The sequence below is a fragment of the Pseudopodoces humilis genome, chromosome 6, assembly GCF_049639895.1.
Source record: "Pseudopodoces humilis isolate 2021_Gansu_Grassland_sample_001 chromosome 6, ASM4963989v1, whole genome shotgun sequence".
NCBI lineage: Eukaryota > Metazoa > Chordata > Aves > Passeriformes > Paridae > Pseudopodoces > Pseudopodoces humilis.
In genome coordinates this window covers 16573481-16599455 of record NC_142205.1, presented here as the reverse complement: position 1 = coordinate 16599455, position 25975 = coordinate 16573481, and the positions used below count along the sequence as shown (strand labels likewise).

The window sequence follows — 25975 nt, the reverse complement described above, 5'->3', positions numbered from 1 at the left end:
GTACCATGCTATCTGAAATTATTATCTTTTACAATAGAGAAATATTATTAAAATACTTATAAAATTATTGTCCAGTAGTGGTTGTTTTGGTTTTTTTTGCTATCAGTATGAATGAACAGCCCTTTACTTTTTCTGAAATTCAGACACATTTTTGTCCTTCACAGGTCAATATTGGAAATAAAATCTAGAGAACTGCAGACTGTAGCAGAGGAGACAGATAAAATAGAAAAGGAAAAAACAAAAGCCAACTAGGATCCAGAACTTTCCATTTCTGTTCTGCATCATTGACAATGATGCAGTGCAATAGAAGATGACCAGTACATTAAAGTCTTTATTGCTGTATCTGTACCACATGCAGTTTGCAGGTTTCACCTCAGACAGTAGTTTTGTACCCTGGACCAAATACACCTATCACACATGGTACATGAATGCTTGAAGTCTCAGAAGTGGACCTATCTTAAATATCTGCTGCATTAAAATTATGAAATCCCATCTTCTTCTGGAAGCCTTCCAAGATGCACCTATCTATTCACAATATGGGGAACACAATTACCATTTTTATCATGATATAGGGAACACAATTAATGCTTTCTTGAGCATCTGAATAAAAATGTGTGAACAAATCAGATGTGTACAGGTGCTTCTGCAGAGGGATTTCAAGTCCATTTACACAGCAGTTTTCTTGTGGTTAACTAGATTTCATTTCACTAAAACCAATCCAGGATCTTCAATCTAAAAGCATGCCAAATGGAATCCAGCTCCTGACAGAAGTAAAGTTTCTCTGTCTTGAGCTTTAGTGATACCTTTATAGAACCTTTTTCAGAGAGATTTTTTAGAGAAACATTGCAAAACTGTGCACAGAAATAAGAGATCTAGCTCAGAGTAAGTGAACAAGCATGAATCATTTAGATGATTAGACATAGAAACTCATGCTTTTGATATATTCTTTCTCTAAAACATAATCTATCATGAGCTCATATTTCCAGTTCTGAGCAATCACTCCTGAAGATCCCTTTCAGATTTATGAACTTGCAAAAAATAATTTGAGGACTTTATAAAACCCCATGCTGCCCAACTTTAACAAAATTTACATAAACGTAATTATTTTGAAAATAATTCCACAGACATTGACAGCAACTTTGTTTTATCCAATTCACTGCTAATTTATGGAAAATCACTTTCTATTTACTAAACCTTTCATAGTTCATGCACCTAATTGTATTGCATTATCTTGTAAAGTATACTTAAAACTAGACCCAATTTTAGCATTATTAATCGTGTGTGAAAAAAGAGAATTTGTGAGCTGTGATTTAATTTTCAAGCCACCTAAGTAATCTTGAAATGGGATATGACTGCACTGCTCTGACAATAAATTCAGTGGCAATGAATGAAAAAGCAGCCTTCAGCATTTGTTACGGTAACATGATTTAACAGCCTACTTCCTTGGAAAAAAATTCCCTTATAAGTGTAAAATGCAAATATCTATATTTACACTTCTGTTTAATTGACTAATACATTTTACCTATATAAAAACTGTGTATGAAGTGGCTAAGCTAGAAGTAGTGATTTGTATCATGATCAATTATTTGTTTATAATACAGATATATGTATATACGTATGTAAGCCACTGCCATACTCATAACTATATATTACAGGAGATAATGGGTAACGGTGCATTAAGCTTTTCATGGCATTTGATAGAGTATCATCATTCACCATTTTATATAATTAAAAAAAAGTGAAAGATGAGCAATACTGAGGCCAAATGTAAATTATATTTAAAAATCTAACAGAAAATATCAATTGTCAAAATCATTGTTTCCTTGGGAAATTTTGGCACAAACACAAGGACTTACAAGTGACAGCTGCTGTGCTGGGTTCTTCAACAGACAATACACTGAAGCTGTCTGTGTGTACAGGTATGTCTGTGTGTATGTAAATGCAAAAGACAGCAGAGTAACTAATTGCATGCTAGATTTACTGCTGGGTCGACACAGTCAACACCATTTCCGTGTGGCCCAAGCTCAAGCAGACTGAAGTACAGTGTTCCCTGGTAATTTTAGCTCATTTCAAATGTAAACTACTTGACTGCAAAGGTTCCCGACCTTGCTGAACAAGGCATTGTTTAAAGCATACATTTAAACATGGAGAGTTAAGTAAGCCTGGCAAATGTTGTTTTCCAAAAGTAATTTTTTTTTAATGCATCAGCTGGTTTGGAAACTTGGACCTGTTTCTATAACGAAAGTGTAAGTTCATTTCTACACTACTAAATTCTACTTCTCATCAAAAATGGTTTTCCTTATAGCAAGAAAAAATTTTAGTAATTATTTATTGACTGCTTCAAGTTTTCATCTGCTCAGTGTAAAAAGGTTTCCTTATGAAAACCTTGAGGGGCTTAAACAAACATTCAACTTTTTCTTCTTGCATAAATTACACCTACATTTCACAACTCAGAAGCTGCGTGTGGTCTTTTTTATTGATCTTTGAACCCACTCCACCACAATTCTTAGACTGCTCAAAAAAAAAGGCCACAAGCAGCACAAGGTGCATTGTGACTTCCAAGGGAAATGGGGCAAAAATCTATTTTGCAGATAAAACCAGCCAATTTTTCACGCCATTACATTACATTGATTTGACTTTGCAACTTATATTCTGTAGTGAAGAAAGGTGCAAAACTCCTTTTCAGCCTGATGGTCATTGTATTGCTGCACTTAGAATTACGTGGATGTCATCTTCCATTTCAAAAACAGGCAGCCTTTGAATAGAGGCTCTATAATGGCAATTTATCCCCCTAAAATGAATGACTAAGCATTTCAATAATATTTAAGTCAAGATGCAACAAAACATCCTACTTCTACAAGAAGAGATATGTATTTTTTTAAAAAATGGCATGAACCTGCTTCACAAAGCGTCAATCTGACCAAGATATTTTCATTGGAGCAAATTATTCTCCATTAATATTACAGCCCAAGACCTTACATTAAAATCCAGAATACCTCTGGAACAGAGATTAAAATTCAAAGCAGAATTAAAAAATACAGCTAGAGTGAAAAAGCCAAGGCTCTCTGAGAATGTCTTTAAATAGAGCACAATGGTCTCGTGAGATGTTTTGACAAATTCATCTTTACGCAGATTCTAGCTGTCATAGAGGCCTCCTTCAACTAAATTGTTCTTGATTCTATTATATAATTCCCAGTGAGATATATTCCAAATTATCAGGTCTGAAGGGGAGTACCTTAGACATTGACCTTTCAAGAAAATTCCTTAGGGCAACTTTGTGGACTTCATTTATGTCATTCAGTGTTGGGCAGAGCACCTTCACTCCTTGTTCTCCAGCCCTCCTCCTCCTCCTCCTCCTCGCTCCAGCATCACCAAACGTTTGCTCAGGGCCAGGTGTATCTTCAGTCTCTCTGAATGTGAGATGTTCTCAAGGACAACTCTCAGGTTTGTTTCCTCAAGTTAAGAGGTAGTACAGGGGTTAAATAGCGGATTGGCACCAAAAGCCAAAACCCAGGTGAGTTAGATGGGCAGCAGCTGACAGAGACTTTTTAGAGGAGGCACAAACCAGCATCACTGCTGCTCTAGATGCACAAACCAGCCTGGGTTTTGTTTTTGCAAATTGTTTCAGATAAATTTAAGATTTATATATGTCAAGCATCCTTCCGAGTTGTAATATTCTGGCCACAACTCCATTCTCTCAAGTGTAAAAACAGAAAACCAAATCCTCATAGCAAACAAAGCTGAATCCCACTCTAAGTGAAGATACACAGTGAAGAATGCACAAAGATTTCTGAATTTTTGCCCAACTACAGCAACCTTTTGAAAAACTTGCATACTATTTTTCTTCTCTCTTTGAAGGTCAGGTGTGTGTTTCTAAATCGAAGACTAAATATGCTGAATCTAAATAATTACCTTTTATAATTAATACAGTTTAACCAAGTATTAATTCATCAATAAAAACAGAACAACTATAGATTCTCTAAGATTCATGATGAAGTAAGTTCTGCAATTACTGTGCTTATATAAAATATAATTTAAACAAGCTGGATAAAGGCAATTTACATGCAATAGATTCTGTTAAGCACATATGCCTCAGCTTCTAAACCAATTTCCAAAGATTAAAGATTTAATTTGAATATTCTGACAATGCAAATTAACTTGTCTAATTTGAAATTATGCCTAAAGGAATGTAGATTTCTGCATTTCACAAACTGATGAACTAGGGAAAAAATCAATAACAAAAACAATAACATAAAAAAAACCCCAAATACTGCTGTCCCACCCCACCTCCCCAACAGCTTCATCTTGTGCATGCAGACTTTTTTCCTCCAAGAATACATTGGCAATGATAATGTATTAAGCTTGTGCAAATTAAGCAGGAAGACCTTGCCAAAAACCTTGTTACTACTGAATCCTTCCTAAGAACAGGATGGAAATGCTACACTTATATTTGTATTTACTGGTTAGTAGGTAGAGGTGTATCAGGTGTATCACAGCTTAAGTCCTGTGAACATTTGAAATTCATACCAATAGAAGATACTAACCTGTTCTCAGAAAAAAAAACTTGAAGACTTATATACAGTATTGCTTTCTTATCTGAAGATAAAGCCCTGAGATAACCTGAAATTAATGATCCTGATGGAATGTTTCAGCTCTTAAAAAATGCAAACAGTACTGCATTGCAGTTATTTTATTACTTACCATGTATGGTTCTCAGCTGAATATCCTATATACACTTAAAAAGGGGTGCTCAATTTTTAATTATATAAATTGAAACATCACATAAAATACCTGTATCATAAACTGCTAAGGCTGTATCACAGTTTTGTTGTGTGGTTAAATCATTGTTCGTTCTGAAACGCTAAATCTTTTGAAGATGGCAAACCTGCTTGTAAATTTAATTACTTGTAATTTTATTTTCCTCTGTGGTTTAACCTCCCTCTGTGTCTGACCAGTCATATCATAAATCTATACTGCCATTCTGTACTTTGCAAAATACTGAGTACTGGGAATGAGTAATGTGTCCTGATATTTAAAGGAAAAGGCAGAAATACTCATTCCAACTAAGTACTGAATGCCTCCCAGCTTATTTATGCCAGTTTATAAAAACATCTGAGAAAGTGGGTATTTCATGACTGGTATCCTGATAATTATTTACATATTAGTGACATGAATGAAGTAAGCCTCGCTAAGTACTTCTCTTACTGGAAAGCAACAGTTTTAACATTAGGTAGCTATATTTTGCATTAAATCCTCCATGCCTGTATAAGTTGGCAAAGTCTCACAGATAATGAGACTACCAGGAATTCAAAGAAATAAAAAGAGTAAGAATTATTTAAATTATTTGACTGAAAATGAAATATATTAATTTGGACATGGAGTACTTCACCTGGAATACAAAGATGGTGAAAAAAACAAGCAACATATTTTAGAATAGGATCGTTCAGTTGAAAGGGAGCTACAATTATCACCTAGGTCAATCAGATTATTTTGATGGAACAAGTAACAACTTCTTTTTAGGAACATTAAGTATCAATTAGAAATTTATCCTGAAATAGTTAAACTAACAAAACAATTTATTTATGAATATCAAACAGTCCTGTCCATTTCAGCTGTTTTTCTTCAGTACTATTCAGTGCTCCTACAATATTTCTGTATTTGAGTACACCTTAAAAAAATGCAGGTGGCAGGGAGAAGACATGCACTACCTATTCATTAAGAAGCTCCTTGCAGAAAGAGCCTGTGATACATGCTCTGGCATCCACTACTCGCTAGATCCTGCATTAAGATATCTGTGAGGTCTGGCATGGCTTGAGATACTTCTCCAGTCACAATCACATTAATAAGGCACACCATCTACAACTTCAAAGCTATTCCAGAGCAAGAACCAAGTGCTATTATTTATTGTCCTGGCTTTGATCCTGTGGAAAACAAAGTACTCTGCCTCACTGGGAGGCACTGAAATCACCAGTAGTAAAATCTGAGATACGGAAGGTGTGAACATGCTGCAACATGACAGCGTAAGACAAGGGAGCCACAGCCCCAACTTTCAAGTGTATCTTGAAATGTCTCCAGAGAAATATGGCAGAGGTTATTTCACGTTATCATGAACACTGGCAGCTGCCTCTGTTTGCAAAAGCTGCCATAGCCATAGGCTTTCCAAGGCAATGAGGAGAGAATGAAACGCCGAAATAGATTTTTCACGTTTCAATGGATTTCTGACTTGGATTTCACTCCTAAAATGCCAGTTTTCTACTTTCAGAATTTGAATAAATACACTTTTCTACTCTGTATTAGGTGTCTTTGGTTAACACGGAAAAGTTCTGATCAGATGGGGTTTTTTCTGCCCATGAAACTTCATTTATCACTATACAACCATACTCCTAAACTGCAAAGTTCCAGCATGACTAGGAATTTAAGAACTTTTCTGAATGTTACAGAGGCATACTTTGACAACCACAAGTTTTATTGTATTAAGATAAAGAATGTAAGTATGAAAATTATTTTGAAAACTATGTAATGAAAATCAAAGCAAAGTACAAAGCCACCAATAATACAGATGCTGCTGAACATTCTGGTGTTAAGGCAGGGGAGCATCCTGGAGAGACAGTTCCTTTAAATTAATAGCTCAGGTGAACTGAGCTATTGAAGCCTATTAGGAATTCCATCATGGCAGCAATATTGTAATCATACTGTAACACGAGCTTACTAAACAAACTCAAATGTTTCAGATGTTTTAATTATAACACAACATTTTTTATCCCATGTTCAGCAAATACATTAATATATGCAAACAACTAAGTACCTTTCCCATCAGTCAAGTGAGGCTTAGCCAGTTAATTGTTAGAATACTGACATATGCTTGGCTTTATCCAGTTTCTGTATAACAAGTAGCAGTATGGCATCACTTATTTATGAGGATAATCTTATACCCAAATGGCTTGTCATGTCCTTTTAGTAGGCATAGCTTTCTGGCAGACCTACAGATCAATGACGGAACAAGGAAATGTTTAAAGATATTTACTTAAAAATTCAGTCTAAACTCTGAGAAAATATAACAAACACAAAAGCAAACAACCAGCAATTCTGCTGTACCATTATTCTTTGACTGTGAAATAAATTAGTTAGCTTCCCATTAATTTCAATGGGTTTTTTTTAATTCTGTTCTTTAGTAAAACAATCACTGGAGCTATTTCTCCTCATATTGAAGAAACAAAAGGTGCCTAATAATACCAGCAGTAGCTATAGGTCTCTAAGGCAAATATATATCCCCTTAAGAAGATAAAACCTATAAATTATAATTTCCAACATTAGTTCTGTAAATCATTATTGCTGCTGCTTCCCATAGGAGGATTAAAATTTCATGTATGAGAAAGCTACTATTAACCTCCTTTCACAGATGGAGAAACCAAGGCAGTATGTATCAGCAGTAGCACGGATCAGTACCATGCTGAGGAGCACAAAACTGATGAGAAAGATTTAGATGACAGAATTTCAGGTTCTCTCTGCATCACTAATTTCCATTTGCTCTGTTGACTCCCTAGAGATTCAGATGCTGCACATAGTAGGCACATAACCTATTCTCACGCTAAAGCAGGATCACTCCCTGGGCCATGGTGCGCTACATTGCCCAAGTGAATATTTCACATTTCACAACACAGGGCAATCATCACTGCACCGTGGACTGAATGATTAGTCACAGCAATTCCCATGGCAAGGAATGATTTTATTTTTTTCCCTAAGAATTTCCCTATAAACTTTCACCTCTCATTTTTTAACTATCATACTTTTGATTATATCATTCATTCTTCTTTCATTCCTAATGCTTGAGGATTTTAAAATGTAATCCATTCATAAATCTGTTATGGAATCAAAATGGTCTTCTTATTACAGCTTTTGGCATACTATTATCTGTATTATTTAAGCAGCAGATCTTTTAATCCACTTTATCTATTTATTTATTAAAGAAGAGAGATCATTTATGTATGAGAGATCATTTATGTATAAGTATAGAACACATACAGCAAAAGACAAAAAGTAATGCACTACACAGTAGTTGTACTGGTAGCCTGGTAATCTCCAGAGCTTATCAGTGCCCTCAACCTTAGCTTTTAGTATACATCAGCCAAAATTTAAATTCTGATAATTAGAGCTAATTTTTTTTTTCTTTTGTTTGGGAAACAGCCTGACTCTTCATAGCCATGCAATATAATACACAACTTATTTATCATTTTTAGTATTAGAAATTGATGATTTCTGCAGAATTTAAATAGCGCAGAGTACAAGTACTAGGCCTTTTACTTTTTAATAGGAATACATTTTGGGTTTGGACTAAGCCAAAACCTCCAATCTCAGTCTTGGCAGAAAAGTTAACCCATGGGCTGCAAAATCAATTCTACTCTATGATGACTCCAGAAGTGTACTTAAATCAATTTGTATGCTCTGGTACTTCTGAAAATAATTGCTTAAGGAGATTCACCACATATTTTTTATTCTTCTAGAGGGGCCTAGTAGGGCAAATGCTAATTGTGCAATAAAATGGGAGCATTAGGACCACACATGTATTTTATTGGAGTCTTAGAAATTATTTTTGAAAAGGAAAGCATTCTTTAATATCTGCTACACTAAATTAATATATAATTTTCTTTTGTTTAGACTACAAAAATCCCAAAACAAAACAGGAAAGGAAATTACATGTTGTAGCTCCTAAAGAAGAATGGACCACCCACAGTTTCAGAAAGAATTGCAATACTACTTCAAATTTGGCTTTGGCATAATCCTTTTTTACAGAAAAACTTGAAGCTCTTAAGAACACCCTTCACCCCACAAAGAACAAACCAGACAATTCTTTATCCTCCATACAGTCTCAAATTGGTCAAGCTGAAGGAAGGCACTGAGTGACAATTTACTGACTGCTGCTTATCACGCATCCCGAACAGCACCATGGTTCCCTGCAGGGCTGGAGGCAGCAGCACAGCTGTGACGTGTGAGGGTATCGGTGACCTGCAGCCCCACTCCGAGTCTGCAGAGTGGAAAATGACTTTTACCCATATGGATGCATATCTGTATGATGAGGCTGCACCTCAGCTGCTGTTTCCAGTTCTGGACTGTGCATAACAAGACAGACATTGAGGGGCTGGAATGTGTCCAATGGAGGTGCTGAAGGCTCTGGAGCACAAGTCTGATGAGGAGCAGCTGAGAGAGCTGGGGGTGTTTAGCCTGGTGAAAAAGACGCTCAGGGAAAACCTTATTGCTCTCTACAATTGTCTCAAAGGAGGCTGTGGACAGGTCAGGATCAGTCTCTTCTCCAGCACAACAAGTGACAGGACAAGAGGAAATAGTCTCACATTGTGTCAGGGGAGGTTTAGGTTAGATATGGGTTTCATTCATGGATTTTCTTCTTCTTTTCCTTTAACCAGGTTAGAATTGAAGGAAAAATAAAAATTACTTAAATCTTTATGTGCCATTTTTTTCATACAAGCCACAAAAGAGTGTTTCTATATAGGGAAATGGGGAAGATTCTGCCATTTTCATTTTACTAGTCTCTGTTAGGTGATTCGGTGATTAACTTTTAATCAACTATTACACTTGACAGACTTGAAAATACACTATAAGTTAAGAACTTTAAAAGAATAAAACAAGATTCTGCCAGGTAACTTTCACTTCTTCTGGTACGTTAGACACTCAGCATATGCATGGCTGAAACATCCATTTGGCTTGGCTGGGGATCTGCTCACATTAAGAATAGATGAGATGGCATATTTAATTTTCCAAAAGACCTCTTCAACAGCACCTGAAAAATCTATCACCACTTTTCCCTGTAACAAAACTTCTTTTTTAGAACAAGTTTGCAGCTGTCAACATGTCTTTAATATTTAATATTGTTTCACCTGCTTTGGAATTGAAACTGTAAGCACTTTCAGGAACTGATTGAAAGGTTGTCTGGTACATCATCTAGTTTCACTACACAGCCTACAACCCTATATTCTCTTCTGAAATATCACTCAGCAAGCTGTGGCAATTTCTCTTCCTTCAAAACGGAGCAGAGCAGACTCCTGATCCAACCCCATTATGCAGAGCTGCAATTCAGACAAGTAATAATTACACTCCTGGACACAGGCATTTTTCATGAAGTATAGCTCCAAACTTTTACTCTGATAATAAGCTGAGTAGTTCAAGTATTTCCTAACAGTAAAACTAACCTTGAACAATTTGTCAAGGGACAGGGAAAAATTTGGAGAGTAAACTAGAAAAGATCTTGCAGACCATTAATGTTGAATAGCACTGTGGTCACTCTTCCTTCATTTGAGCTGAATGATGGAATTTGGGGATCGTCTCTTCGAGATGAGCTGATTGCTTGATAAGACAGACTTATTGTATAGTCTTAACTTTACACAATATGTGTAGCTACATAATATATAAAAAGCACTGGTGCTTCAAGCTTTAAGGCTGTTCGCTGTCAGTGCCAAAAACTATGCTATAACAGTGAAAAAAACCCAAAGCAAATTATTGAAAGGATTACCATGAATGACTGAAAAAAAACTGACAACAGCTAAGCTATAATCATTGCTGCTTATCAAGATGACCAATTTTATATGACTGTTTTTCTGGTCTTCACCCATCTGCCTATACCCATGTGTCATTTCTGAGACTGTAATATCTTTCAGGGAAACTTTTTTGTTTTACTGGGTGCTGGTTCATTGGTATTTTTCTTAGTCTGTGTAACAAAGTACAGTGACTAGCATCACTGGGCTTCTGGACCAAAGAACTAGGACTTGAAGCTTTTCTGAGAAAACTATAAATACAAAGGACAAGAAACGTATGTTCATATTATCCTCCACTTCACTGACAATGAACTATAAAACAGTAATAATAAGCACAATTATCTGAGTAATGGAACGACTGGATCTTTTTTTTTATTCTATTTCTTGTGTCTGCTGGTTAATACAAGTCAATTAAAAGCTCCTAGGAGAAAAAAAGAAATTGTCAAGAAACTTCAGAAATTACTAATACATATATTTATATATTCTGGAAATAAAACTTCCCACTGACCAGGATTAAATTACTTTGATACTCTAGCTGTGCTGTGCATCCCAGAAGTGTCAAGCCCCAAGTCTCTTCTGTTCAAGGGCTCCAGGTTTTTCTTCTTGAGCTTGCATTCTTTTTCTATAACTGCTCCAGCCTCTTTCCCCAAACTTTTGTCATCACAATTTTTTACCTTTCAGTGCCGTAGAAAGAATCAGAATTTCAAGAGGTGTTTTCTTCTAATAAAAACAGCTGAGAATACAGCAGAGGCAGTACAACTGGTTTGTTAACCAAGAAGAGTGTATCCTAGCTGGATTCAGGGGCTATTTAGAATTGAAAACCCCATAAAAATGGTAAAAATGTATGTGTGCAATAAAAAGAATATTTGCCATTCTAGAATGAATTAATCACAACTAATTTCTTAATCTTAGAATGGACAACCATTCTAAGGGTAAAGAACTGAATCAGAGTGCTCCCATTCCACATTTCAAAAATGTGAAAAATCCCATTTCTTCTTAATAGCCCTGTCTGTATGCTGTTGCCACAATACGAGTATGTAAATTACATTAAAATATTCTACAAAAAAATAATCCATACAAAATTTAATTTAGTATTTTTTATAGAAAAGCTTAAATTTTATTGCTGCTTCTGCCACATTTATCCCCGTTTCCAACTCAAACTTGCAAAAAGGTTCAGCTGCTTGCACTAGAAATAATTTCCATTCAGGCATTTTTTTAAGCTTGGAGACTACAAAGCTGATTTTCTGTTCCAGGACTGCACTTTTCCACTGACAGCATCAAAAAGTAGCCGCTCTTAATTGCACTTTAAAAACCCATCCTCCCTCTTTTCAGATGTTTTTTCTCTATCTGTATGTTTTCAAGCCTTTTCTTCCCAAACTGATGAATTATTTCCCTTTAACCGATATCCATACTCTCCTAAGTAGCTGGTGGAGCTTTGCCTCAAGTAACTATCTGGAAAATCCCACTGGTAAGTCCTAATAATTAGGGTAAAGACTGATTGTGTGTGGGGTGTGGTGGGTTTTCGTTGTTTGAGGGTTTTTTCATTCAGGAGGATGGGTGTTGTGCTTTGCTATATGACAGCACACATGGCAGTTGGATGGGATGGATGAGAATTAAGCAATTGTAATCAAATGAGAGCACAGCACACTCAGGATGAGCAAGGGTGATACTGATACCTTCATTCACAAGATACTACACACTTCTGCAGCAAGTCAATGGTTAATTTCAGAAAAAAGAGGTCCAGGTGACCACATACACACTGAGAACAGTTATGGTATTGGGGAAAAAAAGACTATGAAATTTACTTTGAAAAAAAAAAAAACAACCAAAAACCAAGACAGCAAACAATGCACAAGCTTCCCTATTGCTTAAGGACTAATTCAGAAATATAGTATAAAATGTTTAAATACTAATATTGACTGTATTTTGTTTGAAGCATAAATGTTAAAAAGGGATTTAAGAAATAAGGCTAAATACAAGAACACATGGCATTGTGCCTGTATCAATAATAACCACTAAACAGAACAACATCTCAACACTATCCAGCCAGGGTTTTTGCTAAAGCATTCAGTGTGAATACATTTGTACTTCTAGGGAACTCAGGAAGACTTCCACCAGCTCAAAAGTCCTCGGACATACATCTTACAACAGCAGGAGCATCTGTACTCACTCTTTTATCTGAGTATGCACAGATCTCCTCCCAGAACGGGACCAGCTCTGTGCTCTGAGGTGATTGAATTGAAATGATATTTGCACAGATAGCTGAGAGGGTATGAGAATTTGCTTCTTCATAGGCTCCACTGCACTTGCTATCTGTTGCCATATGGCTAATTCCTTCTCATGCTTATTCTTCTGTTTCAGTTCATATTACAGTATACTCTTTTTACAGACCTGCAGCTTCAAACATCTGTAGCAAAGGTCCCAGAAATTGATTTAGAGGCTGAAACACAAGCATATCCAATCCTGCTCCTACACAAGGCTATATATCTTTGTTGGAAGACTTACACGTGGTCCCCATATGCATCAGTGATAACATAAGCCTGCCAGGCACAGATGTACTTATAGCTCCAGAGAGATGCAATCTAATGATGGATAGGAATAACCCAATCATAGGAGCATTTGTATTTGTAAACCCTACCTGGTGCTACAGACAATATGTCTACATTTCACTGCCACATTTCTTCAAGGATATCAAGATGTTCCTAAGGTATGATGTGCATACGATGAAACTTAATGGTATGTAAGATAGAGGGACTGCTTTCTGAAGCACAACTTCATAGCTGGAAGTTCTAAAAATTAATGCTCTTCTGGCAAACCCAATGAAAATTAAATTAAATTAGATACTGGAACTTTTTCATTAGAAGGCTCTGGCAAAATAAAGTTATTAGATGGAAAGGCTTCTGCAATTAAAACTGACAGGTGCATTGCTTTCTCTAAGCTTGTAAATCACATCTGTCAAAAAGCCTACTAAAATGCATTTTTTAAGCTCCTTCCAATCTACTTAACTTTTATGAATCAAAATACTATGGAATTATTGAAGATATATCATTTAAGTCACAGCTTTATGGCAGTAAAGAGCTAAAATTTCTACAGAGTTATACATCTAACATATTTAGGACAATGTATTAAATCACAAAGTAACTCTGTCTCCTGTTCCCATTCACTTAATTTGTCAGCATGATTTCCAGCTTCAATTCTAACCACTGCACAAGAATCACACAGCTTGATTTCCCTAATTTAAAACCAAGTATATAGTATATCCAGGCCAGTCACAGCTTTGTTTGAATTATCTATTCCATGTGTTTAAGGTGATTTAGGAGAGAGATGGCTAATAGTATTTATGCCTTTGTGGAAACTTTTTCTTCAAAGTGTCTTGGAAAGAGGCAGAATAGTTTGAGGTCAGGTTTTGCTGTGCTTCTTACAAGTGAAACTATTTTCAATGAACACGTGTTCCAATGGTGGGAGCAAAACCACTTATTGCATCTTCTCCCTGCCCTTCAGACATACCCGAGCCAATCCTCTACCTCTCATTCCTCGTTCACAAAAACAGGGAGTGCAATAAGCCCAAAACTCGAAAATCTCCAACTCAAAACTCCAAACTCTAAACTCAGGCTTTTGGGTTTTTTTGATTGTGGGGTTTTTTTTGTTTGTTTTTTGTTTTTGTTTTCCTTTTGTTTTGCTTGCTGTTTTTTTGGTTACATTTTTTTTCTTTTTTTAAATTAACAACTAAACCTAATTTTTACAGGTTAGGAGTGAAGTTTACTTAGGGAATGCTTCTCATTCCAACTAATTTTGAAAATAAAAGCATTGCTCTTCAAAGATCCTAATTATCAGCTAAATGTAAAGCTGTTACACATTGTAAGATGACCTGTGACAATATGAATTGTATAGGCTATGACACAGCACCTTCAAAGGCTCAGAATGGAAAATTACACTAACTCAGTTGAACATAGCTCTTATTAACCACAAACATACCAATAGTCTCATCCCAATTCAGGAGAGCACCGAAGCATGTACCATTCAACGTATGTGCTTAAATTCCATTAAATTAATTTTAAGTACTTACAAGTGTAGTAAGCACATGATGAAAGATACCTGTGAATCACAAACTACTTACAAAAAACCAGCAGTGAACACATTTAAATTATAGGCTTCCCTAGCTTAAGCATATATGAAAAAGACAAAATTATCCTCAGATGGGGAAACAGAACAAGAAAAATAAGGAAACTGTTTTCTGTAATCTATAAATTTTCATCATGCCCCGTAATTAATTATTCTGACACCAGAACAAGTATTTCAGACAACTGGACCATGTGCAAGACCTTAACATAATTGTCTTTCATATGTAACAAAACTCAGGGGCTTGGTGCTGCTTTTTGTGTTTTCTTTGAGGAATGTGGGTGAATCTTGCCAAGTTCCCCGTTACCCTTGTAAAAAAATAATTTTGAAACTGCAAAGTCTCACATGCTTCTCCCTAGAACTCCTTATGAATTCGAGGGATTTTCCTCAGAGATGGAAATCTCTTCCAGTGCCCAGGTAGATGAAAGCTTTGGTTGGGGTGGAAGGTCATTATTTCAGGAAGACTGACTGTTCAACATAATGCTATACTTCAAAATTATGTGTCAGGTCTGCATCCCTGTAGAGTAACACAGGAGCTGTGCTATTGAGAACAGCATTCTGAGAAGGAATCAAAAGCAGTTAATGTATACACTGGAAGAGTATGTCTATTGCTGGAAAAGTAAACACAGATAAGGATTCATCCCTGACTTGCAACTAAGTCTGAGAGCTGAACTGCAGTGCTGAGTGCTACACATATGTAAACTAAAAATACACTAAAACCATCAAAGGAGCCAAGGTGTCATGAGGATATGTCTACAAAACATTTGCTCCAAAAAGGGAAAAAAATTATTTAAATATTTTCCCTTAGTATCAATTATAACTAGACCATGGGTGAGAATGAAAGGTCTGCAATCTGTGAAAATGAAAAGATCAAATTCAGCATTCAGCAGGGATACAGAATAACTAATTAAGCTCTGGATCTGCAGTATTTTTTTTTCCAGATTCTCTTACATATCTCTTTTGCCCTCTGTTAACCATCTTCCCATCCATATCTATAAATAATGAAAATAAGCTGAAGTTTTCTCACTGGCATATTATACATAAATATCTGAATAGAAGATATGCCCAGAACTGCTTTGATGAGCTGTATTAATTGTAAACAAACATAATGTTTGTAATGTTTTAATGTTTGCAAACAAATATAAAAGATCATACAGAAATACGCACTTGAAAAAAGGTATTAGATAACCCTATTGTAAATAGAACTTTAAATACTGTTGCCTTAAGGAATAGGACTTAGCAGATACAAAACCAGCATTCAAAACATACAAAATGAAATCTGTGTGTTGGTGATATTGATTTTATTCAGGTGTTAAGTCTAAGCTTAAAAATAAATGTTCCGATGAACTTTAGGATATGTATTTTATTCTCCTGCATTTGTTTTTTCCCTTTCCTTTAACCTAGCTGAAATTTCATTATATATACTTACTATTTATAATACTGATTAACATGTATTTTTATACAGATCAGGAAAAAGAGTCTTACACAGACTTCTGCATACCTACCCCACTTTCTGCTTGTGTTTTCTTGTTTTGATTCTACTTCTTTAATTAGGAACATATCACTTCCAATGGGAAATTACCCTCCACCTATGAAAACAAATGTATGTCTGGTACAACGCCTGTCCTGAGAAAGTGGAAAACATCTCAGTGTCTGTTTATCACAATATTTGCAATATGCATGACTTCCTTTTCCATATATACAATACGAAGCAACAAATAGAGCTTCCCAGTTGAGGCAGAGATGACACGTTAGCTTACGGTTATGAAGGAAGAAATGTAGAAAAAGCATTTAAACAACAAAGAGAAACTGACTTTTTTTTTTTTTTTTTTTTTACTTTAAATAAAATCAGGATAAACCTCTGTGTAAATGTGCTTAAGAATGAAAATCACAACTGCCAGGATTACAGTATAAGGATTTCATATTACTGCCAGGTAGGTACATGTCTAATACTGAATGTCTTTGTCTTCCTTATATTTATGAACAGATAAAGATTACAGTGAAAAATCCCCATGCTGAAATAAAACTGAGACTAATCTCAAGATTAGGAATCTAATCTCCATTAGAAATAAGATACAGGTATTTAAAATGAATTAAAGGTCAATTTGCTACAAGCAACATGACATTCTGTATTGTTCCATATTGCGTTTGCAGTGCACACTCCCGCACCACGGCTGAAGTATGTTAAAACTTACAAGCTGACACAAAAAGCAACAGATTGAAAGAAGAGTTTCATTAAAAGAAACCAAATGTGTCAGAAACCATCTTCAAGTTGAATTTTGGTCATACAGCTCCCTGGTATTTTTTGCTTTGGTTTTCTAACTAGTTCCCCTATGGATTAACCTCTTCTCACCTCTGGTTGTATATACACTGCAAGATAGAGCTGCTGGACAGTTCATTAGAGAAGCTCCTGCTGTTTCTTCCACTGGAGAGGAGGCACCTCTAAGTTATCATACACAGGCAGGCCCAAGTCGACGTGTCTTCTAACAACTTCTGGCAGCTTTGATCATGCTGGTGGTTCACACAAGTTTCACGGTGGGGGAGGTGGGGAAGGCAGGAACTTTGAGGCATTTCCTGCTACTCCTTTGGAAACCAAATACCATCACTTAGTAATTCATGCACCATACTAGTATCACCGGGTGGGGGCAGTGGGGGACTGGATGTGGGGGCTTTTTCTGTCCAGCACATCTTAAAACTAGAAAAAATATATTTAAATGCAACACTTAAATGCACTGCTAGAAAATTTATGTTTTAGATAATTCTCAGATAGATGTTCAAACATAACACTAAATCTAAATAAAGTTTTTTTGATTCAAGATTTCAGTTGCCTGTTTCTGAGATATTATCCACCCCAAGATTTACAAGAAGCTCTGCTTTTACAGCCTCAGCTTTGTAAACTGCTAGAGGCTGCCTCACCTTTCTAGAGTCACTCTGTACAGCATGGTAGCAAAGAACCTTAAATTGCACTTAAGCACTTGAAACAGGCTCCTCGTATCCAGCAACACTTCCCACTGCTCAACTCGCTCTCTTTCCTTGACACCTCTGGTGGCCGAGCCAAAAAAGTCAACGGTCTGCAGCAATGAATGAATTCTCCGGGATCCTTTCATAATGGTGTAGCTGATTGAAGCCCTATTTGAGAGGCCTTACCTCATTTCCCACACATTTTCTGACCCATTTTGTCCGCCCTCTTCTCAGAGGGGTTTTGCCTGTTATATTGTGGGCTAAGCAGTAAACTAATTATCTTGTTCAAATCCCTTTGCAACGCCTCTAATCCTATTAGTTATAAGAATGTGTGAATACTGATTGCACAACTTAAAACAGGGAAAAACAGAAAAAGAGACAGGGGCAGAAGGAAAAAGCCAAAAGGCAGGATCTGGGAAGATCTGCCAGACACTCCAGCTTTTCAAGACTTGTCAGGATGCTCAGGACTCCAGTCCATCACAAGACAGGACAATTTGTAAGGTCCATATTTTCATTTTCTGTCAGTCTTTCGTGTCTGCCCCAGAAGTGCCGCTATTATCCAAGGCAGCTCCGAGTCTTTTGCTCACAGCAGAACTTGCTGACCCTTGACTCCAGTTAACAGTCACATTTTCTCTCTTTCCCCTTTCATAATGAACATTTTAATGAAGGGGATGACAATATTACAATGTGTCAAAGAAGCCATATGAAGTACCGGAAATGAATGAATGTTAGTGTAGGCATCTATAGGCCCTATGAGTCCTACTTCTTTTCTTCAAAGAATCCTCACAAGTCTTATTAAAGAGCCCTCTCGCCCTCTCCCTCAGCCGAAGATACCGGAGCAGTTGCCTCCTGCCGTCCGGTACTGAGTGAACTTTAATCACTTTTCCTATTTTGTTCACACTGGGGAAGGAGCCAGACTTCAGTGAAAAGCCTGCAGTCATAGTTGATGTTAAAGAGCATGAAATTTATCTGACTTCCATAGAAGATGAGTTCTGCCCTTCCATTCCTGCTTTTGCTAAGCTGGCTGCTCCGGGGACAGCCATTCTCTACTCCAAAAACAAATATTTGCTTTTAGCGTGGATGGATGCTGCTGCCTAGGAGCGCCTTTTCCCTTGCTTTTTAAACTGTACACTTAGTTGTTTCCACCTACAAAGAAGACTTGTGGTCTTGGGAAAGAAATTTAACTTTATCATTTAGACATGCTGTTTTGCAAATGAAGGTTTTAAAAATGCAAATAGTTCCTGTTTTACATGAGTAATAAGCTCTGGCTAATTGGTTACCATAGAAGCAAATCCACCAGAATTCTGAGAGTAAGAGATTTATCTTTATTTTTTGACCCTCCTTCCATTCAGAAATGCCTATGTCAGTGAAAACTTAACTCTTAGGATGAAATACAAAGTTTCTTTTCTCATATACTATACTTGGAGATTTGAGACATCATTTATCTGATGAAAATGATAATAAATTGTATTATTACATAGCATTCCATAATTTGGTTTTAAAATCTTGCTATTTGGATTTGGCTCTACAATTCCATTATTGCAATATTGCTTGCTTTCCTCACAATGACAAATCTATGACACATTTTCTTGTACATATCTCACAGTGCACATCTTCTATAAGGATCACTGCTATACAAATAAGTGTTTTCAAAACAACTGATTCTGTAACTTCAGAAATGTGTATTTCAGAAGTAGTAACATTTCTGTGTCACTTAATTACTCACATATCTCAAATCCTGCAGTGAAATGGAATATAAAGAACCAAAAAACAATTCCTGAAGCAACTTATTTCCAAAACATTTTATGTATATAAAAAACCTGAAAAGCAGTAGCAAAATTGCATCAGGAAGCTTGATAATAAATAGATAGTGCTATAAAGGAAAGAAAGGTGGTACTGATCCACTGACCATCCACTGTGCATGCCATAACCCACTCTAATCCCCAACTGATACTGACAACTGCAATGACAAGGGCCAAATTGGAGCCATAAGTGGGAGTCATAGACTGCCACTTCAGTATGTCAGCAATTGCCTGATTAAAATTAATCCCACACAAACGTTCTCCTGTAAAGCAGAGAACGAGCAAAAGGAAAAAAGTGCTTCTTTAGCTGTAAGGGTTCCCAAAAATGTGCCACCGTGGGCAGGATGTGCACCCAGTGCCCAGCAGAGGTGAGCTGGCCCTCACTCAGCAGGAGCCAGGTGCACAGGGGAGGCTTTTCTTGCTGTACTTACAGCTGTGACCACCTAGGGGCACTCAGTGTCCTACAAATCCACTGCAAATCTCAGCTTTTGATCCAGCCCCATTCCGGTGTAGAGCACAAAACATATTTCCTGTCAAGCATCCTGCCTTATATTCAACTTGAACAACAATGATGAGTATTGTTTATTGATACTTTATTACTGGCAGATAACCAGCCAGACAGCCTTGTTCCCTCTAAATGCTTCTAAAGAGCTTTTTTTCATAAAGGCTTTAATATACCATGAAGATTTTCAATCAATAGGCAAAAACATACAGACCATATCTTTTGAGAAAGCAATTTCAGATTTTAAGGCTGGACTTCTTCTAAACTGCCAAGAAACTTCCAAACTGTCTAAAAGCTGTCTAGAGGGAGTTCACTTAGTTATAATGCACTACTGCTTTGAAAAGGACATGGCAAAAATGGACAGGAATATAAAACTGAGAAAGCACCACAAGGTCAAGAGAACTGCAATTTTTCCTTCTTGAAATACATTCTTCTTTTCTACATTGTATTTTTTATATACAAAATGTAAATGCAAATGTAACTTTATTCCTATATTTTGAGATTCTCTGAATTCTTTTTTTAAAAAAATTGGCATAATTAGCCCTCCAAATTTTCATCAAAAAAACCCCTAAAGACTTTAGGTAAAGCAATCAGAAAAATAAAGTTTTAGATTGAAGCAAATGGTTCGTTTAGGCTAAACTGCAGCAGCCTACTAGCCAATCCTATCTGATATTTTATGGTCAAGTTTTATAGCATGAAAATTCTGACTTTCTGCCACGTTTTTTTCCGTTCAAACAGGGTTCACTTAACAAGCAGAATGCAGACCTGCTGCTTTCCCTTGTGGCCAACTTCACTTGTTCAAAGTCTTTGAGAATCTTGGAACACAGCAATAGCTCTTAAAAGAACTTTGGCCTGCAGCTGTTATTAACTAGCTTTGGACGTATGGACCTTCGTTGACAAGCACCTCATGTAGAGAGGTTAAAAAATTGCTACCATATGCTTTCAGCTTTTTTAAGCTACAAGGTAAAGGCTCAAAGAAAAAAACAAAACAAAACAAAACAAAAAAAAACACAACAAAACCAAACCCCTTTCAGTACTTTAAAAATACAAGTCAATTTACACATAAGCCAACACTTCTATCTTCTACCACCTTACAGTTATGAGATATATATGTAATTTTTAAAAGGGTAGTCCAGTACTATCCAAAAGGCAAGAGCCGATTTCAGTGAAAGGAGCAACTAGTTAAAGGTACAAAGATCTCAACAGCTTTATTGCTGGACACAAATTAAAAGCCACCACACTCTTAATTATTTAACCAGCATTAAATAACAATAAAAATCCGTGTCATGAGAAAATTTCTACTGCACAGAAAAGCATTCTCTCCTCAATGGAAGCTAAAGCTAGCACTGTTTATTACACCTTTACTTTAGCCTCATGTGTGCATACCTTACATCAGCTTTAATTTCTGTGATCCAGATCCTTCTTCAGATCTGAAGCAGGAGATGCATGCTGCGCTCCTTGTTGCTTTTTTCCAGACAGATTCACTGGTTTACTGAAAGTTATTAACTCTCATAAGACAGGATAAGAACAGTCTCATCATGAGACCAGAGAACTTTTCTTACTCACTGAAGGAAGAAAGGTACCAGTACTTGTACCATACGTAGCCTGAAATGGATATTCAGTATTTTCAGGCTTGCTGGAATAAACACTCCAAATTGCTGGACTCACACATCTCTGTTCCATAGATTCCCATTTCATTCTCTAAAAACACCTTAGCAGTGTAGTGAGGAGGTTACTGAGCTGCACTTCAGCATACATCACATCTCAGTTTGAAGATTTCAGATTATAGAAGTCATGTACAGATTTCTTTAGTTACTGGAGGATCCCCACGGAGTATCAACAGAAGCTTATTTTTAAATTTTAATTTATCAGGGGGTTAAAATGCCTAACCAGACTGCTAGATGAAAAAAAAAAATATTAGCATATAATCAATCGCCTTACATAAGACAGTTCTGCCATTTGCAGTGTAGTCAAATAACCCAAGCAGTGATCAACAATCAATCAAAAGTATGTTTACAAATCCAAGCTACTGTTCTAGGAATTGACAAGGAAAGCCAAGGAAACTTACTTTCTTGTCTGCCATAATAAGCTTTAACTTCATATATTTAAATCCAGGCCAGTTTTCCAAAAACATCCAGGAATATTCCATGTGCCAGATATGTTTTTTAGTCAGATAATAGAATACTCACTGGGAAACTACCAAGAATTTTATCTAGATAAATGGACAGGAAACTGCAGATCCAGAAGAAATGCAGTCACTAAAGAAATCATGAGTACTTACAGAATTTCATTACAATGTTGCCTAAATACTATACATTTTTAATACTTTTATAGTGAAATAAGCATTCATCCTGCAAAGCACATAAATACAGTAAAATAATTTCATTTTAAGATGGGGAACAAAAAGCGATCAGTACCAAGGGAACAGTAGTGGGAGTAATCTCACCCATCTTCAGCCAGATAAAAATGAGATATTCTAGTCTTAATTGTCTACAGAAAGGTGAAGACACCTTTAGAAGAAAAGTACCTTTCTCTGTCTCCACATTTGAGAATACAAGAAGTTCTGAAAGGCAGCCGGGACTTCGCACCTCAGTTTCAGGGAAGGCAAGCTGGGAATCCACACAGACTGTGTGCTGCCTAGTCAAGGTCAGAGAGCAGTCCGTGTCAGTTGTGTACAGAACTGATGTCTCCCAAATACCAGGATGGTTCCCCAAGTGTTTGTACATTAGGATATGGCATTTTCTAATAATGATATTTATCCAGGATTTTTCTGAGTAGTGGAAACAATCCAGCACTCTGTTCTCTAGCCAAACTAGAGCATCTCGTGGAACATCTGTGGGCATCTCCTGAGCTCCACAGTCTGCTCTGTAGTATGACAGACAGCCTGTATTAGAAACCTTACAGCTGCTCAAAGCTAGATAGAGCCAACTACCCCAAAATCTCACTGCTTCTTTCTCTAAGAGATTTAATTAACAACTTTTAAATTTCAACAAGCTCTCTATATTTTAATATTCACTACAAGCAACACAACCTGTCTATTTTCCAAGAGGTGACTGGCATGGCATCCCAGAGACTTTTGATACTATTTACCCCTCAGACCTGCTCTTCAGCCACCAGTAGATTCAATTTTTTTCATTTAAATTATTAGCTGGATCAACAGGTAGTGCTTAAACATGCAAATCTGCTTACCACTTCAGGCTCAAAATCCTTAGTTGAATTCTACCCATATAAAAATGTGATGAGAAATTGCTAAGACCTAGAAAATATAATGCTATTGAAATACAATGCTATTGAATATAGGCGAAATAAACTTTCACCTAAAGCTCATCAAAAGAACTACTTAATAAAGAAATCATATTATATATTACTTATATTGGAGCATTTGTCAACTTATGGACACATTTCCTTCTAATGAAATGGTACTAAAATATTAAGGTGGGGCAGGGAGGGGCGAAGTGTGCATGAAGTTGATTTTCTCTGCTTGTTTAGTTGTGAAGCTTTTTGAAATTTGGCTTTTGGACAAATTCTTAGACCATGACTTCCAGGATTACACAGCTTTACCACACAGGCACCCCTAAGGGAGGGATCCCCATTCTCCACTAACAGCACAAAGACATAACATAGGAGGTTCATGGAAGTGCTCCATCTCTGCACACAGTCCCCGGCACACAGCCAGGAGCCTGACAGCCTCAGCCCAGGGAAGTGCTGGGGATGCTCCCTGAAGCTTTCCCTGCTGCCAGCTTCCCCAGCCCAGGAAGCCTGCTGGAGCAGGGCAGCCATGGGAGCCTCCACTTTCCACCAAAACAAAGTCAAAACACTTAAGTATGAATATTTTCAGTTTGGAAAAATGTTTAGGGTGGACATTCAGAAGTGATAAAAAAACCCAACCTTATGTTTTGTCATTGTGTAAAAAATGAAAATCTTTCAGAATATGAAAAGCAGGAAGATCCATTAGTGTACAAGTCCATTACTGAATAATACTGTACTCCTAAAACACTTCTCCCCCTATTTTGGCTCTATGCACCATCAGATCTTTCAAAAATTAAACCCACATGATCAAGACAGAGAAAGACGAATTTTCAAAAATGAACAACACGTATAGGTGACTAACAAAAAAAACCAGATACTTTCCAAATCTCTCAATAAATCTCACGTAATTCCCCAAAGGCAGTACCAGGCAGCTAAAGAAACCAATTAATAATTATCTACCCTGCCATACTGATGAAGGCAGTAAAAATAGGATGGATATTCTGACTGGCATTCCTCCTAATATATTCTGAGGATTTAGCCAGTAGTACATGGCATAAGCCATCTCCTTCTATATTTCTTAAACACATCATTAGTACTAAGAGTTTACTGCATTTGGAACGAGGACCTTTTAACTAAAGAAAAAGAAAATAAAATAATAAAAATAAAATAAAAAATCCTTTCCAGACTACCGCTTTTATATGCTTTTCTATGTGAGACTATTGAGTGACTCACAATTATTTTACTCTAAAAAGTTGTCAGCATTTACAGTAAGTTCCATACAACTTATTCAGTATAAGTAATTTAGAGATTTTAATTAAGCCTGATAAAAATAGGCCACAACTCTTTATAAATTTTGCCACTGTTAATAAGAGAGTGTCACAGAAGAGCAAAACATCTTGACTAGTTTAATAATTTTATATTTTAACTAAACAGGATTTGACTCTCTAATGGAAGTTTCGGTGATAAAAGTATATTAGGTCTTAAACCTACTTGCAGGCATGAAGCTAAGAATTTGATAATTACAGTAAACATGAAATTCAAGAGGTAATAAGAAAATAGTCAACTTGTTTACAGAACAGACCTTTCTATTGCAATGTACAACATGACACATTTCCTATATATTATGGTAAAATGGATATTTTAACAAGAACAGAGCTAAATATAGGAGAAATTTGTGATTTAGGAGGAACATTTGTTTTACCTGAATTTAATAAAGACACCTTGGCTTAGATACAGCTGTTTTATCAGTGAAAGCCACAAGAAGTTGAAGTTTGGTTACTGTGAGTTTAATTAAGTTAGTGAACCCATTCCATTACCTTAACATACGGTATTCTCTCCAGAAGCAAGTGATTTTTTATGAAGTTGTTTTAGCTATATCTACTAGCTCTCATAATCTGGTTGACAGTTCAGCAGCTCCTGGAAAGCATCAGTTCTGATGTACATGTTTAAAAAGATAATAAACAAAATGTTCTCAGAACAATAGGATTGTCAACATAGGACAACTTGTGTGAACTTACACATTTCCATTCAGATTTTGCAGTACTAGTACCGTTTCTAATGAACATCTGAAAAATATTTTAATTTGTGTACAATCTAGCATCAGTATGAATTTGCCAATTTGCTTTGCTCATTCTTGAATGAGAAAACACAGTTCTTTAAAGAACAGGCACTTTTAATGGATTATTCCTCTGTGTTGTTTCCTGGGTTTAGATTTAAATCACAGCAACTATTACAGCAGGCACCTCCATTCCTGGGGGATGCTAATTCCATCTCATGCAGCTAAACACCAGGCAGGCTTAGACTATTTATCTGGATGTCAATAGAATTGTATAGTGTCACACAACTGACTAAGCAAAGATTGAAAATCTGCTATTCAACAATCATGTCTTCATGGTCACTTGCACTAGTATAATGTTTCATGCTACAGATATTATAACCATTGTGCAAAATATACTTTATGGGTAACCAAGCACTTTTCAGAGTAAATGCAGCCCAATTACCTGTTCCAACAAGCAATAGGAAATTATTTCACAGAGAGGTGATGAGTAAATATAATTAAGAAAATTTATGAGGGATTTTTTTCAATTCTTGTTTACCTATGTATAAATTACTCTGTTACTTACTACATGTTAGCAATCAACTTTTTAGGATCCTGGTATGAAAGCTCCTTGGAGATTTCAACAGTACTGTGAGGCATAATTACCCCTTGTATCTGCACAATGTTAAGCTAATTGCCCTAACATTCACATGCAACATCAGAAGCCAAGTGATGGTTTAACTGGGCTCTGCCTTGTGAG

General features: G+C 36.4%; 1 protein-coding gene across 3 annotated transcripts in view; it reads right to left on the bottom strand.

Annotated features, from left to right (window-relative positions):
• SLIT2 (slit guidance ligand 2) overlaps positions 1-25975 on the bottom strand; it is a 261831-nt gene that overhangs the window by 110551 nt on the left and 125305 nt on the right. The gene's annotated exons all lie outside the window — the stretch shown is intronic.